General features: G+C 43.6%; 1 protein-coding gene across 3 annotated transcripts in view; it reads left to right on the forward strand.

Annotated features, from left to right (window-relative positions):
* The first annotated feature begins 221 nt into the window (after positions 1-221).
* zfhx4 (zinc finger homeobox 4) overlaps positions 222-13,716 on the forward strand; it is a 74,841-nt gene continuing 61,346 nt past the window's right edge. For 2 of the 3 annotated variants that reach the window (XM_047808670.1, XM_047808672.1), the window contains exon 1: positions 222-725. The gene's annotated coding sequence lies outside the window, so the exon portion shown is untranslated. Of the gene's footprint in view, positions 726-11,702; positions 12,723-13,716 lie in introns of those variants that run through there. The other variant, XM_047808671.1, reaches the window with a different exon arrangement.

The following is a 13,716-nucleotide window of genomic DNA, read 5'->3' on the forward strand; positions in this document are numbered from 1 at the left end:
GTGTTTGCCCACCACCATCTCCATGGCCCCCCCTTTTGACCGGACGTAGGTATCGCGATAGTCTGAATCTCCTTTACCAAGTTGCACCAGCGCGTCGTTTGCAATGCGGAGACTGTTGATCACCTCACTAATTACGCCTCCCTCTCTCTCTCCCTCACTCTCCTCTCTCTCTCCCTCCCTCCCTCCCTCTCCCTCTCTCTCTTTCTCTCTCATTACCAGAGTGCATATCGGGAATAGACACACACAGACATGCGCACTCAACTTAATCAGCCATTTTTTTTTCCTTTAAAAAAACAGGGCTTAAACCGTAATAATTAGCCGAATAAAGACATATCGGATTTTCATTTCCGACCCTCCTTTTTTCCCTGAGACCCCCCTCTCTGTCGCCACACAACCGAAAGCGCGAGGCGGCCGTCGGCGCGGCTTTTACCGAGCGGACCCAGAGGATCGACTCGCTCTCTCTAGCTCTCTCTCTCTCTCTTTCTATCTATCTATATATCTATCTATATTTCTATCTCTTTTTCTCAGCCGGTCCTTATTTACGGCTGGGGTATACGTGTTTTTTTTTTTTTAAATCATTTTTATTTTTTTTTCCAAGATACTTGGAGGATTATTGAGTTTTTCTCCTTTTTTTTGTTACCAACTTTCGCTCTCTTTGGATGTGATTTCTTCGAAAAAGCAGAACATTTCGCGAGAAGGAGCGGAGGAAGCTGCGGGGGGGACGAGTAAGTTTTTTTCTACAACTTTCATGGAGTAGTTGGTGTAAGATTCGGGTCAGACAGGATATTGATCTTTTCTTTTTCCCCCTTTAAAGTATAGCGATATTTAGCGGTCTAACATCGGGTTGTACTAGTTGCCCTGTTTAAGAGCTGTCACGGAGCCGATATCCCGTAGCTTCGACTGACACCACGGAACTTTTTATTTTTTTAGCTTAAAATACGCACTTGATTTTTTTTTAAAGTCCAATCTTGATGTTCACCTTCTGATCCGCTTTGACTTTGTGTAGATGAGGGCTAAATATAGCAGGACGCACAAACAGTGCGTTTTTGTGCCACATGTGTGATCTGACCATGTCGCTTCTTCAACAACACAGAGTTGCACCATGTTGGAGAACCAAACCTTTAGAACAGGAGACTGAGTCCAGGCAATTCCACACCGCTTTACACACACACACACACACACACACACACACACACACACACACACACACACACACACACACACACACACACACACATACACCAAACAGTTCCTGGTGTGTTTTTGCGTCCTAACAATGTAGCTCCATGTCATTGTTTATACCTGCCGTTCCGATGCCCTGTAGAAAAGAGAGAGACGAAGCCACACAGAAGGGGGGGGGGGGGGGGATGAGATAACGCGAAAAACACGCGTGGACTTGCTTTGGAGGAAAAGCAAGAATTCGGAGAAATCCCAGATTCAAAACCGGACCGCGACGTTTCTCTCTCTCTCTCTCTCTCTCTCTCTCTCTCTCTCTCTCTCTCTCTCTCTCTCTCTCTCACACACACACACACACACACACACACACACACACACACACACACACACGCGTGTTGATCAGCGCCGCTTCCGTGTTTTTAGGGTAGGCTACCATTTCTCTTTTTGTTTTCAGTTCCATCCTCTTGTTCCGTGGAGGCATCTCGCTGCTTTCCCCTTTACCGTTACTGCGTTATTCTCTTCAGCTTTACACGCCTCAAGTTTTCAGTGGCTGTGTTTTACGAGACCGGGTTTAGAGATCCAAGGATGGAGTCAAGTGTGTGTGTGTGTGTGTGTGTGTGTGTGTGTGTGTGTGTGTGTGTGTGTGTGTGTGTGTGTGTGTGTGTGTCGTTGCTTGCGGGCCAGTTTGAGGTTCTCGGCTCCGATTGGAAACGGGGCGACGGTGACACGCCGGGATCGATGAAGAGAGCGCAGGATAAAAACCGGCAGAGATTCGGGAGTTGGGCTGTGTTTCAGTGTGTGTGATATGTGTGTGTGATATGTGTGTGTGTGTGTGTGTGTGTGTGTGTGTGTGTGTGTGTGTGTGTGTGTGTGTGTGTGTGTGTGTGTGTGTGTGTGAAAATCGGTGTGTGATTGTGTTTTGCGTTTTCTACATGATCAAAAAATGCTCATGCTTTATGGACGGCACGGATATAATCTTTAACTTTATTTATCTTGTTAAAAAAAACTATTTCTTTTTCTAACCTGCGTTAAGCGAGATCAGTTTATTTTCTATTTAAACGCTTTAAAAATAAAAATAAAAATAATAATAATTCTCTATTTTGTGTATTTTTAGATTGCGTTGTAATTCTGAATTGATTAGGATATATTCACAAATGTTCTCGTTTGGATTATTATTATTATTATTATTATTATTATTATTATTATTATTATTATTATTATTATTATTATTATAACAATAATAATAATAACAATAATAATAATTATTATTATTGTTATTATTATTATTATGAATAAACTCGTTTATTATTTGTACATATTTCAAAATTCTCGATTGCACTAAATACATTTCTGATAGATTTTTTTCTGCTATTTATTTTCTTTCTTCCTTTTCCTTTTCTATATCTCGGTATATCGGTTACTGCATTATTCTAAATATTTTTTCGATTTTTTTTCTGTTTACTTTGTGTTATTGGCTCAACCTGCAGTGTCGCTTGTGTACTAACAGCAAAATTCAGCTAATTATGTAAATTCAGTCACATCGGATCGTATTTCCATAAACCTTCTTAACCCATATGCAAAATGTTGTTATTCATAGAAGATGTTAATATTTGCTAAAATGCTAGACATTATTATTACATTATTATATCACATATTTTCGGCACTATATCTGAGGCACAAACGTAGCCTGTGGATTTGCTCCGAGTACCGTTTTGTCGCTTGGAAATCTGCATATTTCTTAGACGAGGACCTCGTAGAGCGTTTCAGATTAAATCTGTAGAGCTTTCCAAACCTGGTTTGTAATGCCTCCTGATATTCAGATGTGTTTCTGAGCTATCCGATTTGCTCAGGGTCGAAAATTGTGTCATTTCCATGAAGCCAGATTGCCCTCTGCCTATACCATATTAATGTGCAAATCAATATTTCAAGGATTAAATTTCCCTTCCTCATATTTTATGGTTTCCACCTCAATAAGTCTCGAGTCTAATGGAAAAGGCCGAATGATTTAAAATCCCCCACAGCAGCGACGGTTGCTACAAGGCTGTTCAACACTGAAAATCCCAAGGCAGTGCACAGGGCTCGACAGTTTCTGCCTTTGTGACATTAACACACTCGGCTTGGCTTAGAGGCTCTGCGATGACCAGAGATCTATTTGAACGCTAAAACACTGCTGTAATAATTAACACACACACGCACACACACACACACACACAGCATAATGTATGCACATATTTCGGAAAGCACCATGAATAAACAAAAGATGTCCATTCCCTACTGATTTTTTTTCCCTCCTCCTACGGGAAATGTGTGTAGTGTATATTTTCCTTAAAAGGCCTTTTAAGAAGCACTCAGCAAAAATACAGGTTTTGCTTTAGCACGATATTAAGCATTTAGCAATGGCTTGAAACCTCAGGCTCCGAAAACACAAAAATGGTGTGTTATTACATTTGCGTCTGTGGAAATTCATTACGCTCTGTCCTGTACAGTAGAGCAGTTGAAAGGTTTATTTCTGTTTTCTTTAACCCCAGCGTTATCGTGATCCTCTAAGCTTTCGCTGTCCGTCATCAGGTGTTTGTTTTTTCTCCGATCCTCCTGCACCATCTGGACTACATTCTGCACAGCTGCATGAATTTCAGATGCGATAGAACATTTTTTTTCTCCCATTTGTCTCATCTTACACCTTTTGAAGAGACTCGCTTAATTTAGCCTGCTAAAAGAAATGCAGACAGATGAGGACAAAAGGCCCTTTTAATCTGACCACGGCTGTTTGATTCCCTTAAAGATTTCTTTACCGTCTGAAAATCCGCACATCGTCTCACATCTGGGTGTGATGTTATGAGGATCTTTTCCTTGTCTGTTTTGCTAAGGAAATGTTTGTCAGTGCGTGTGAGACATGTTTAAGTTATACCTGTCAAATCGAACATCAAACATGACTTATTTTTAATTTTAAGGAGGGGGGAAAAAGCATGGCACTCATCGCTGAGTGCTGGCTCGTCAAGAAACGGGAGTAGTGAGTGATTTGTTTGTGCTTGATGTGGATTTGCCTTGCGCTGCATGTTTAATAAAGACCACCTCTGTCTCTGGGTTTGTGTGTCTGCGGTCCTGATGATTCCACGGACAGCGTTGAGAAAATTATCACATTGTTGGCGGAGGAACTGTGGGGCTTTTGTTGCAGGCCCAATTGAATTTGGTCCGGTTAGGAGGCTGCAGAGCACACTCCGCTCTGGAGAAAGCTGAGAAGTCAGGAGCTGGCTTAATGTATTAAGCAGGGGCCGTTTGGTGTCAGCCCCGAGGCCATTACGGACGAGGCCGAGGCCCCCCTCTATCCCTTCCTCTTCCTCGCTTAGTGGCCGTCTGAAGGGTTAAACGCTCGGATTAGGTTCGGGCTCCGCAGCGCCTGTGGAAAGTGTGAGTGAATGCGTGCAAGTTTCGTGTAATTAGTGCTTAATTATATTAACATATGCAAATTGTCAGCTCAGAGGGTTTGTTCAGCTGGCACAGATCAGCCGAGCACAAACGCCTCATTGTTCCTGGGGCAAATAATGGATTCGGAGTTGGATTGTGGAAACGCATAACCAGCTATCTAATTTAAGTCATACCATAGCAAAATTTCATTAGTCTCTACGGAGACAGGGTTAATTGTGCTGACTAATGGCCCAGTATACAGACACCCCTCCTTTAAAATGAAAAAGAAAAAAAAAAAAAAAAAAACACACATCCCAGAGTAATCCGCCTCACAATGACACTTGTTTATACACGCTTCCCGTGTGTGGGAATTTGCATATGCAAATCTCAGCTCTGGGGGGGCGGGCGGGCGGGCGAAAAAGAGGTGGACTTTCCTTTCGCTTGCATCGTTTGTCATGGCGCCTGACGTACGGGCGCAGAGACAACGAGACTGCGCATGGGATCATCCAACCTGGCAACATTCTTCCATAATTTGTTTCTGATTAAAAGACCAGACTGGATCTCATTCTGCTCGGGCCTTGCACAGAGAAGGTCGGGTCAGGCAAGAGTTTCCACAGCAACTAAAACTCTCTTCTTTTCCCTTCAGCTAATTAAATAACATTCTTAGAGCCTCTCCACTTTTTTTTTCTTTTTTTTTTTTCGAGGTGGAGCGAAAAGAAAGGCATCTCGAAAAAATCTCTAGTTTCCGTTAGCTAGTACTGGGGGAAACCCTCCGCATTGCTAGTACTCATGCATTAATCCTGTTTTTTGACAGAAATGTAAACTGATATAATTGCTTTTCACTGGGGGGAATGGGGGTTTGTACAAGTGTGAAAGCATCGGAAAAGGATTAGCATTTTTTTGCATAATGCACAGTGGTTTTGAATGGCCCACTGAATGGATGACTGAGTGACTGAGATGAAAGCCGGGAGAAAACGCTGCCTGCCTCTCTCTTTATTTCTGGGCCAGCTCTCCCTAAAGATGCGTTTGTCGAGGACTCGAGACAACAAGCACGCGGCTTCATATTCCAGGAGCCTCCCAAGATGCCTGCAGATTTTGTCATTACGTGAAGTAATATGTATGGTAATGGCCTCCTCTCTCCGCTAGTAAATAGAGGCTCTGGCTGCTTTATGCAGCAGCGTTTAGACACAATAGGAAGGCCAGGCACTCAATATCGCAGGTATTAAATCGCATCGAGGTGTTTTTATTGATAAAATGTAAGTGTGATTATTTTTATATTCAAAAAAAAAAAAAAGAAAGAAAGCGGAACGCTGTATTTAAATAAAAGTCCGTTTGTCTGTTTCATATCTGATTCGATGATGTCATCACGCTGGCGTGAGACTTAAACACGTCAAATCGGCCGAAACCTGGACGTGACAATGGAACAACACACACAAACACACACACACACACACACACACACACACACACACAAACACACACACACACACACACCCAGTGTGTGCTGTGAGGACAAAGCGATTTCTTCTTCTTCTCCCAGCATTAATATTTCCAGCAGAGAGACGGAAGTCCGCTTTGACTCGTCGTGAAGGGTAGCAATGTGAATGTTCCAGCCCTGTGAAAGGGGAACGCGCCACGCAGAATGGTCCCCGTCTGCATTTTTGAAGAGGCCCTTCTCAGTGAGACAGGTCATGCTTTAATGTCTGACTGGACGAGCCGGCGCACCGACACGCTTTACCAGATGTTGACTTGTTGCCAATCGAATGGTGTATGCGCATGAGAGTCCTCCCTCTCTTTGTCCCCTGTAGCATGGATGCTGTTAAAAACGCCTCTGCCTTCGTAAAAAAGGAAGCTAATAGAATTACAGATGGCCCCCGACGTGCGAACGCGCATGAGTGATGAGCACACGGGCGTTTTGGACGTTTTTGCGAGCCTTGTTATGGGAAGGCCTTGTTATCGTGAGGAAATGTAATTTCTGTCCTCACTGAAAACTTTCATTATTGAACACGGTTATCTAAATGTTTTTGTTGCTCTTGGTCTTCGGCCAGTTGGGATCGCATTACTTTTTCTGTCGGCCCCCACGTCTCGTCTAGGAGCTGGGGATTTTTTTTCTTCCTCTTCTTCTTCTTCTTCTTCTTCTTCTTCTTCTTCTTCTTCTTCTTCTTCTCATGCTTTCTCCCACTTGGCATGAAGCCTCTTGTACAGGATATTAAAAAAACGAGGGAAAGAAAAAAGACGTGTGTGTGTATGTGTGTGTGTGTGTGTGTGTGTGTGTGTGTGTGTGTGTGTTGGGGGGTTATAGCGCATGCAACATTCATGCCTTTATTCCAGTTAAAAAGGGAATTATGCGCAGAGATCAACATGATGGACCATGTATGTTAATCATTTGGCCCAGAGCTGTGTATGAAATCCTGCGAGGTTCAGAAAAGAGAGAGAGAAAGAGAGAGATGCTGCACTCGTTTAATCGGAGCGCACCGCCCTCCCCGCTGCCATGGCAGGGAGCTGCTTCGACCAATCAGGGTTGACAACCCAAGCATGGCCTGGATGGCGGGGTTTTCTTTCATTAGCAAAGCCTCCTGACAGCGGAGGATGCTAGCAGCTCAGGGGCTACTTGGCACACACGTGTGTGTGTGTGTGTGTGTGTGTGTGTGTGTGTGTGTGTGTGTGTGTGTGTGTGTGTGTGTGTGTTTGGAGCACGTGGACACTACAAGAAATGAGGAAATAATTGTCATTTTCCTGAAACTCGAGCTTTGAGCCTATATTTTTAGTTCTCAGCATAAAACTATATATTTTTATCGTCCTTAAAATAAACAAATAAAATTTTAAACTTCGGCCGAATTTCACGACGAAGACGGAAGTCGTCTTCGAATCCTTTTCATCGACATTGTTGATCTGCAGCCTGTCATTTTAAACCAGAAGTCCGACGGTTCTCTTATCGACCGTCGGCGACAGATTCGTGTCGCTGTTTGTTTTACGGACGTCGTCATTCTCCTGAATAAGTTCAAAGCCCTTTGCCCTCGTCTGAAGGGGTGCAGTTCGGATCAGTGACCTGCGGGGGAGACGGAATTTCCCTGAAATGTTCGAACATGTGTTCATGCACCTTCTTCTTCAATCCCATCTGCATAGGGCTCTGATTATTCCCTCTGAATGAGAAGACCGATGAGACCGTAATTGAATATGGATGACCGGTCGTGCCTTATGTAAACAAATAAGTGAGAGTCTGCCCTCATTAATATTCATGAAGCTTAGTTAGCTCAGGACAATGAGCTGGGGATATTAGCCCTGGTCATGCCACATGTGTGTGTGTGTGTGTGTGTGTGTGTGTTCATGGAGAAACAAGCAGCTTTCCAGACACGATCCCTGCCCGCTGTTTGTGTTTTAGGCCCGAGGTCAGGAGAAGCAGCTGCCGTCTCCACAGAAGTATTTATTTAATGCTAGACTTCTCATATCCTGTCTCACTGCAGCAGTCTGACATCTGCACTGGAATCGTCTCTAATTATTCGCTTTAAAACGGACACTCCGTAGTGGAGGTGTTGGAGGTGCCGCCGTAGCTCACCTCGTCGCGCGGGAGAAAATGAACGGTCATGTCGGTCCGGTTCGCGTCAGAGAGTCCAGGCAGAAAAAGAAAAAGAAGGAAATAAAAAGAAAAGAAAAGAACAGAGGCAGAGAGGATTGTTCTGATTGTTCTGAATGATGAAGCAGCTTTTTCAATTCGAGTTTTGGCTTTTAGGAAAAGTTTCATTTCCTCCGTTGTTGTTATTATTCACGTGACGACCCTGCGGTAAAGATGTGAATTATCACAGACAGTGGTGAAAGTTTAGAAGGGTAACAAACAACGATGCTCGGAAATGTATGAAAAAGTCATTAGGAGAAACTGAGGTCAGTCAGGGTGGTTTTTAATAAAATCAAATCAGAGGCACTATGTAAAGGACACGGAGCTGGGGGTGGGGGTGGAGGTGGAGGTGGAGGGAGCCGGAGCAGGGGAGAGGATATTATCCACACCAGGGCTTTCCTGTATAGTGAAGGATATGTAGAGGAGATATGTGTGTGTGTGTGTGTGTGTGAGAGAGTGTGTGTGTGAGTGTGTGTGTGTGTGTGTGTGTGTGTGTGTGTGTGTGGACATTTGATTTTCATTGCAGATTTCTTGCTTATTACTGCATGACATTTCACAACAGTACAAATCCTGAGTATTAACTTCCTGGACTTTAGAAGTAATGTGTTTTCTTTGCTTTAATTAAGCGGCGGTTTTGCTGACGCCGGCTTTGTTTTCTCTTCCAACTTCTCATTGACCTTAAAATCCCCCTAACATCTCATTCAGGCCTTTTCACCAGCCGAGACACATAAAACACAGAGGCCTTCCTTTCTCTGATAATCTTTCAGGCCGGATCGGACCCACGAACGGCGCCGACGGCGAAAAGATCGGCGTCTTTTTTTTAACGCCGCTCTCCGTTACGGCGACTCGGATAGTTTTCGTCCTGCGTGCGCTTTTCATCTAACTTACAAATCTTTTTTTAATTAACGAATTAAACCTGAGTGTAAGGAGGAAAAAATAGCTATTATTGTAGTGAGTTGTTTATTTCTGGCTCTGTTAGGAAGCAAATGGGACACCGTGACCGATTTGTTGAAGTCGACTGGTCCCGAGCCAGTTGGGTCGGAACGCTGCGTGACATTCGGGTTGATCTGATAATGGAATATCGCGGTCCTAATCTAAGCCCATGCTAATTACATATGACAGTTGTTTGTTTGGAGTGGAAACCAATTAAAATGTACAATTTTCAAACGGAACACTCCATCTCTCACCAAACGGAGCGTCGTCCCCACGAAGGCTCTCGAAACTTTTTTTTTATTGCGAAGGGTAAACTCGCAACAGCTGTCGGTACGACGTTTGTTTAAAAAAGCAAATGCCTTTGGTCTAAAGTTCATTTGGAGAGCGCTCTAATTAAATATAAGCCCAGACTTTAAGTTAATTAGTAATTTTCTGGCTCCAGAAATGACAGATATCGGCGGGTCGGCCCACGTCCGACGCGTCCGTACGTTACGAGCGACTTTACTCACGTGTTTTGAAATATTCCGGTGCAGAATTCTCCGATTTGTGTCTAGCTAACAGGCTTGGAATGCGTGCATGGATACCTGGCCTGTGATTATGTTTATAATAGCAGATAATTACAGGACTGGGATTCGCAGAGCACCGCCTTTACCGAAGGGCCTTAAACTTTAAACCTTTATTGTTTCTCCTGGAAAAATGACAGTGCAGAAAGGTCAAAATCAGACCAGCGGCTGTAATTAAAAGAAAGCGTCTAGTGCTCATCTCTGAAAGAGACCTCACGAGAGCGATGATGACGGCGCCGGATGGATGGAGTGGAGGCCTGAACACTCGCCTCCGGCTGGTTAAAGCGTAATGGTTGAGACTCCGGGCTGTCGAATCAGAAAACAAACAAATAAATAAATAAATCAGATGGATTTTATGATGAAGAGATCACAAATTATGTGATGCAGCGAGAGAGAGAGAGAGAGAGAGAGAGAGAGAGAGTGTGTGTGTGTGTGTGTGTGTGTGTGTGTGTGTGTGTGTGTGTGCCTGGCAGGCATATGGGCCATGTTTGCTCAGTTATCTTCATGCTCTGTCCAACAGCAGCACGTCGGTAGTGTTCGTAGTTGGTGAAGACCACAAACACTTCACTTCATTCCCGGTTGCATGTATTTAAAATCCCAGTCACTTCATCAGACCCCCGATTCTGTCACGACTTCCAAAATCATCCTGCATATCGATTCCGCCCCCCAAAAAAAACAACAAAGATATGGCGCATGTAAAGCAGATGATTTCCATAACCGGTATAAGCGCCTTTTTATTTTCCGTATATACATGTCGTCCTTTTACAAAGTCACGATTGACCAGTAGATTAATATTTACTTAGCACAGGGAAATCAAGGGATTAGTCAGTCATCATTTTAATTCTAATCCTGCTTTGCATGGACTAGACAAAGAGAGGGTGATTAGGGAGCATGAGGCTGGCAAAGCTGCAATTAGATTTTTTCTTGTTGAGCATGGAAAACACACACACACACACACACACACACACACTCTAAAGAAAAAAAAACTGAGATGTTTTTCCCCTGTCAAAGCAGAAAGTAAACATATTCGTTCATGTGAGGACATCACGAGTCCGTTTCGACATCGAGCCGATGAATAAGAGAGTAACCAGTGCTAATTTTCCTCAGTGCCTCCTTTGAGAATAAGCATGTATTCATTCTCACATGAGCCTCCGTGTGTGTGTGTGTGTGTGTGTGTGTGTGTGTGTGTGTGTCCACGTGTGTATGTGTCATTAAAGTGCTGTACTCTCCAAATAACATATCCTCTCAGCTAATTAAGCTCAAATCCTCACAGGCGGTAGGAGGACACTAAAAAAGTAGGATAACGCACTGATTTGCATTCGAGACATTTTTTCTTTGCAGAATTTACAGTACAGAGTGCTGATGTGTCTCAGGTGGGAGGACGAGCAGATGCACGCTTTCCTTTTTTTTATTATTATATATTTATATATATTCCAGATCGCCGCTTCTTAGGTGTAATTGAAGTAAAAAAAAAAACGTGTTGGCGTTCACTTTACAAACGAACTGAGAGAGAGAGAGAGAGAGAGAGAGAGAGAGAGAGAGATGTGGAGGTGGGTCATATTTGGGCACACATGGGCACCAGAAAGAAAAGACATGAAACCAGATGTGGGGTGAAGTAAAAGGCTTAAAGAGGAAGGCTAGCGGAGAACCTGCTCAGAAAAAAAGTGCCAGCTAGTGTTCCCCTCTTTGCCCCTGCCCTCTCTCTCTCTCTCTCTCTCTCTCTCTCCCTCTCTCTCTCCCTCTCTCCTAACAGTTCCTGTGAATGTTAATGATTTTTCTTCTTTTTCTTTTCCTCTCTCTCTCTCTCTCTCTCTCTCTCTCTCTCTCTCTCTCTCTCTCTTTCTCTCTCTCTCTCTCTTTCGTTCCCCCCCTCTTTTTCAGCCCCCCCCCCTCCCTTTTCCACCTCCCTCCCTCGCTCTTCCAGAGACACAGCGCCATTGTTTGTTGCGAGAGCTCTTTTCTTTCAAACTTAATTACCTTCTCCCCTTTGTGGCGACTCGGGCTGAAAGTTTGCGCCGTGTCACGAGAGGTCGTCACACATTCTTGTGCGCCGGCCCTCGTTAATGGCGGCCGTGCAGGCGAGGCAGAAGAACCCGGGCAACATCAGCAGGAAGCTCTAAGCCGGTTAATGCAGTATAATTGTCTGGACATAGACTGGCCTTTGTTTGTGCGGTTCATTTCGAATCAGTCGTAATTAACTCCAGAGTGTTTCCAGATTGCTAGGCAAAGAAAAATTGCAGCTTTGAATTTAGGGGGAGAGACATTAGCTATGTAGATTATGTTTCCCTTTGATACCAGGCCCTCATGGTAAAAGTTTTCAAATGGGTGAGGGGGTCGTGGAACGGAGCAGAACTCCACAAAGCAGTGCTTTTCCTCTTTTCTCTTTTTTAGTGTCTTTTTTAAGCAGAATTAACACGTAACATATGTTATATATACGCACGTTTGTCTATATATATATATATATCTGTATATGTACATATCTGTGGTCACAGCTTTGAGGGTCTTTTTCGTGATTGTGCAGGTAGATTATTATTTTTTTTTTCACATCAGGCACGATTACAGATTTGTATCGATGTCAGTGTTGTTTGAATTTATTTCCTAAGGGCAATTTTGTGGACAGGTAATTTGTATAAAAAGATTGCCGTGCTACACGTACGCCACCACAGAATCGCGCCACACCCGGCGGTAATGATACGGTGTCTATTGAAAATGAGGGCCTTAAACGTATCTGTGACACCGCCGAGTCCTGCTGCTTCTACTGTTACACCTCAAGGAGAGAACAGACTTAGCAAAAAGGCTACAGAAAAACAAAACAAAACGAATACACAAATATTACCTCTTTTTTTTTTGAATCCTTTTACGCACGGGTTCTTTAAATCAGAAAGAATTATCCCTGATTCCCCACCACCACCGTCACCACCACCACCCGCCCCCCTTCTTCCCCGGTGCGTCTTAAGAAGCCAGAGAAGCTGTTGATGTTCAGATAATACCTCTTTGATGGATTTCTCTTCGGCTTGGCAACAAATAAACAGGTATAATTACTCTTACGAAGGTCTATTCACAGCCTCTGACCGGGTTCCACTCACACCGTGACTCCTTATTGTCTTTGCCTAACTCACTATGACGTTTTGATAGAGGATTTAGCGAAGGAAAAAAAAAAAAAAAAAAAAAAAAACCCCGAAGACGACTCGGGGGGATGACCTTTACTAAACACGGTATAGTTCACAAGTTTTTTTTTTTTTTTTTTGTATTTTTGTTTTTTTTTGTTTTCCCCTCCGCATGTTCTCTAAGCGCTCTAACTTTTTAACCCGTGTATCTTCTTTACTTAAAAGACGGAATGAATCTTATAGTGGAGAAAAAGAGCAAGTGAAATCCTCAGCTTAGAAGTTAAAAAAAAAAAAAAAAAAAAGCCTGCTGTCCTTCTTGGTGAGCTCCTTAAAAAAAAGAAAGGGGTGACCGAGGGGGAGGCGGCAAAGAAAAACAATAGCCGAAAGAGTCCCTCGGCCGTCTTTTCCCAAGAACTTAGCACTGCGACGAAGCGAGCATTCCTGCCCCATTATTCCTCTCTCTTGATCAGATCACATTCTTTTTAATCACTTCACAGGGCCGCGTCTCCACGGACCGTGGCGAGAAGGGGGCCGGGACAGTCTTAATTAAAAACCTGAGGTAGAAACACTGTTTGCCGTCGCTTTGTTCCAATGGGAAAACCGGGAACTGTTTCTCCATGCAGACAGACCTGTCCTCATTGTTTTCAGAGTCCTTTCTGTTCTGAGGGAAAGGTCTTTGTATTCAGGAGCACTTTTTTTTCCCCTCAGCCTTCTCTTTGTAGGTTTAGAAAGAGCGAGAAAGTAAAAAAAAGGTAGAGGAAAAAGTGCTTCACACTTAAGTCACCTCGTGTGGGAGTGATGTGTCGGATTTCCAAAGAAAAAAAAGAAGAAGAATCGCTTGAAAAAATCGAAAGAATTTAAATAGAAGTTAGCGGACTGAAGTTTTTAGTCGGATTAGCTCGAACGTTCGCGCCTTTGT

Source organism: Tachysurus fulvidraco, chromosome 25, assembly GCF_022655615.1.
Source record: "Tachysurus fulvidraco isolate hzauxx_2018 chromosome 25, HZAU_PFXX_2.0, whole genome shotgun sequence".
NCBI classification, from domain to species: domain Eukaryota; kingdom Metazoa; phylum Chordata; class Actinopteri; order Siluriformes; family Bagridae; genus Tachysurus; species Tachysurus fulvidraco.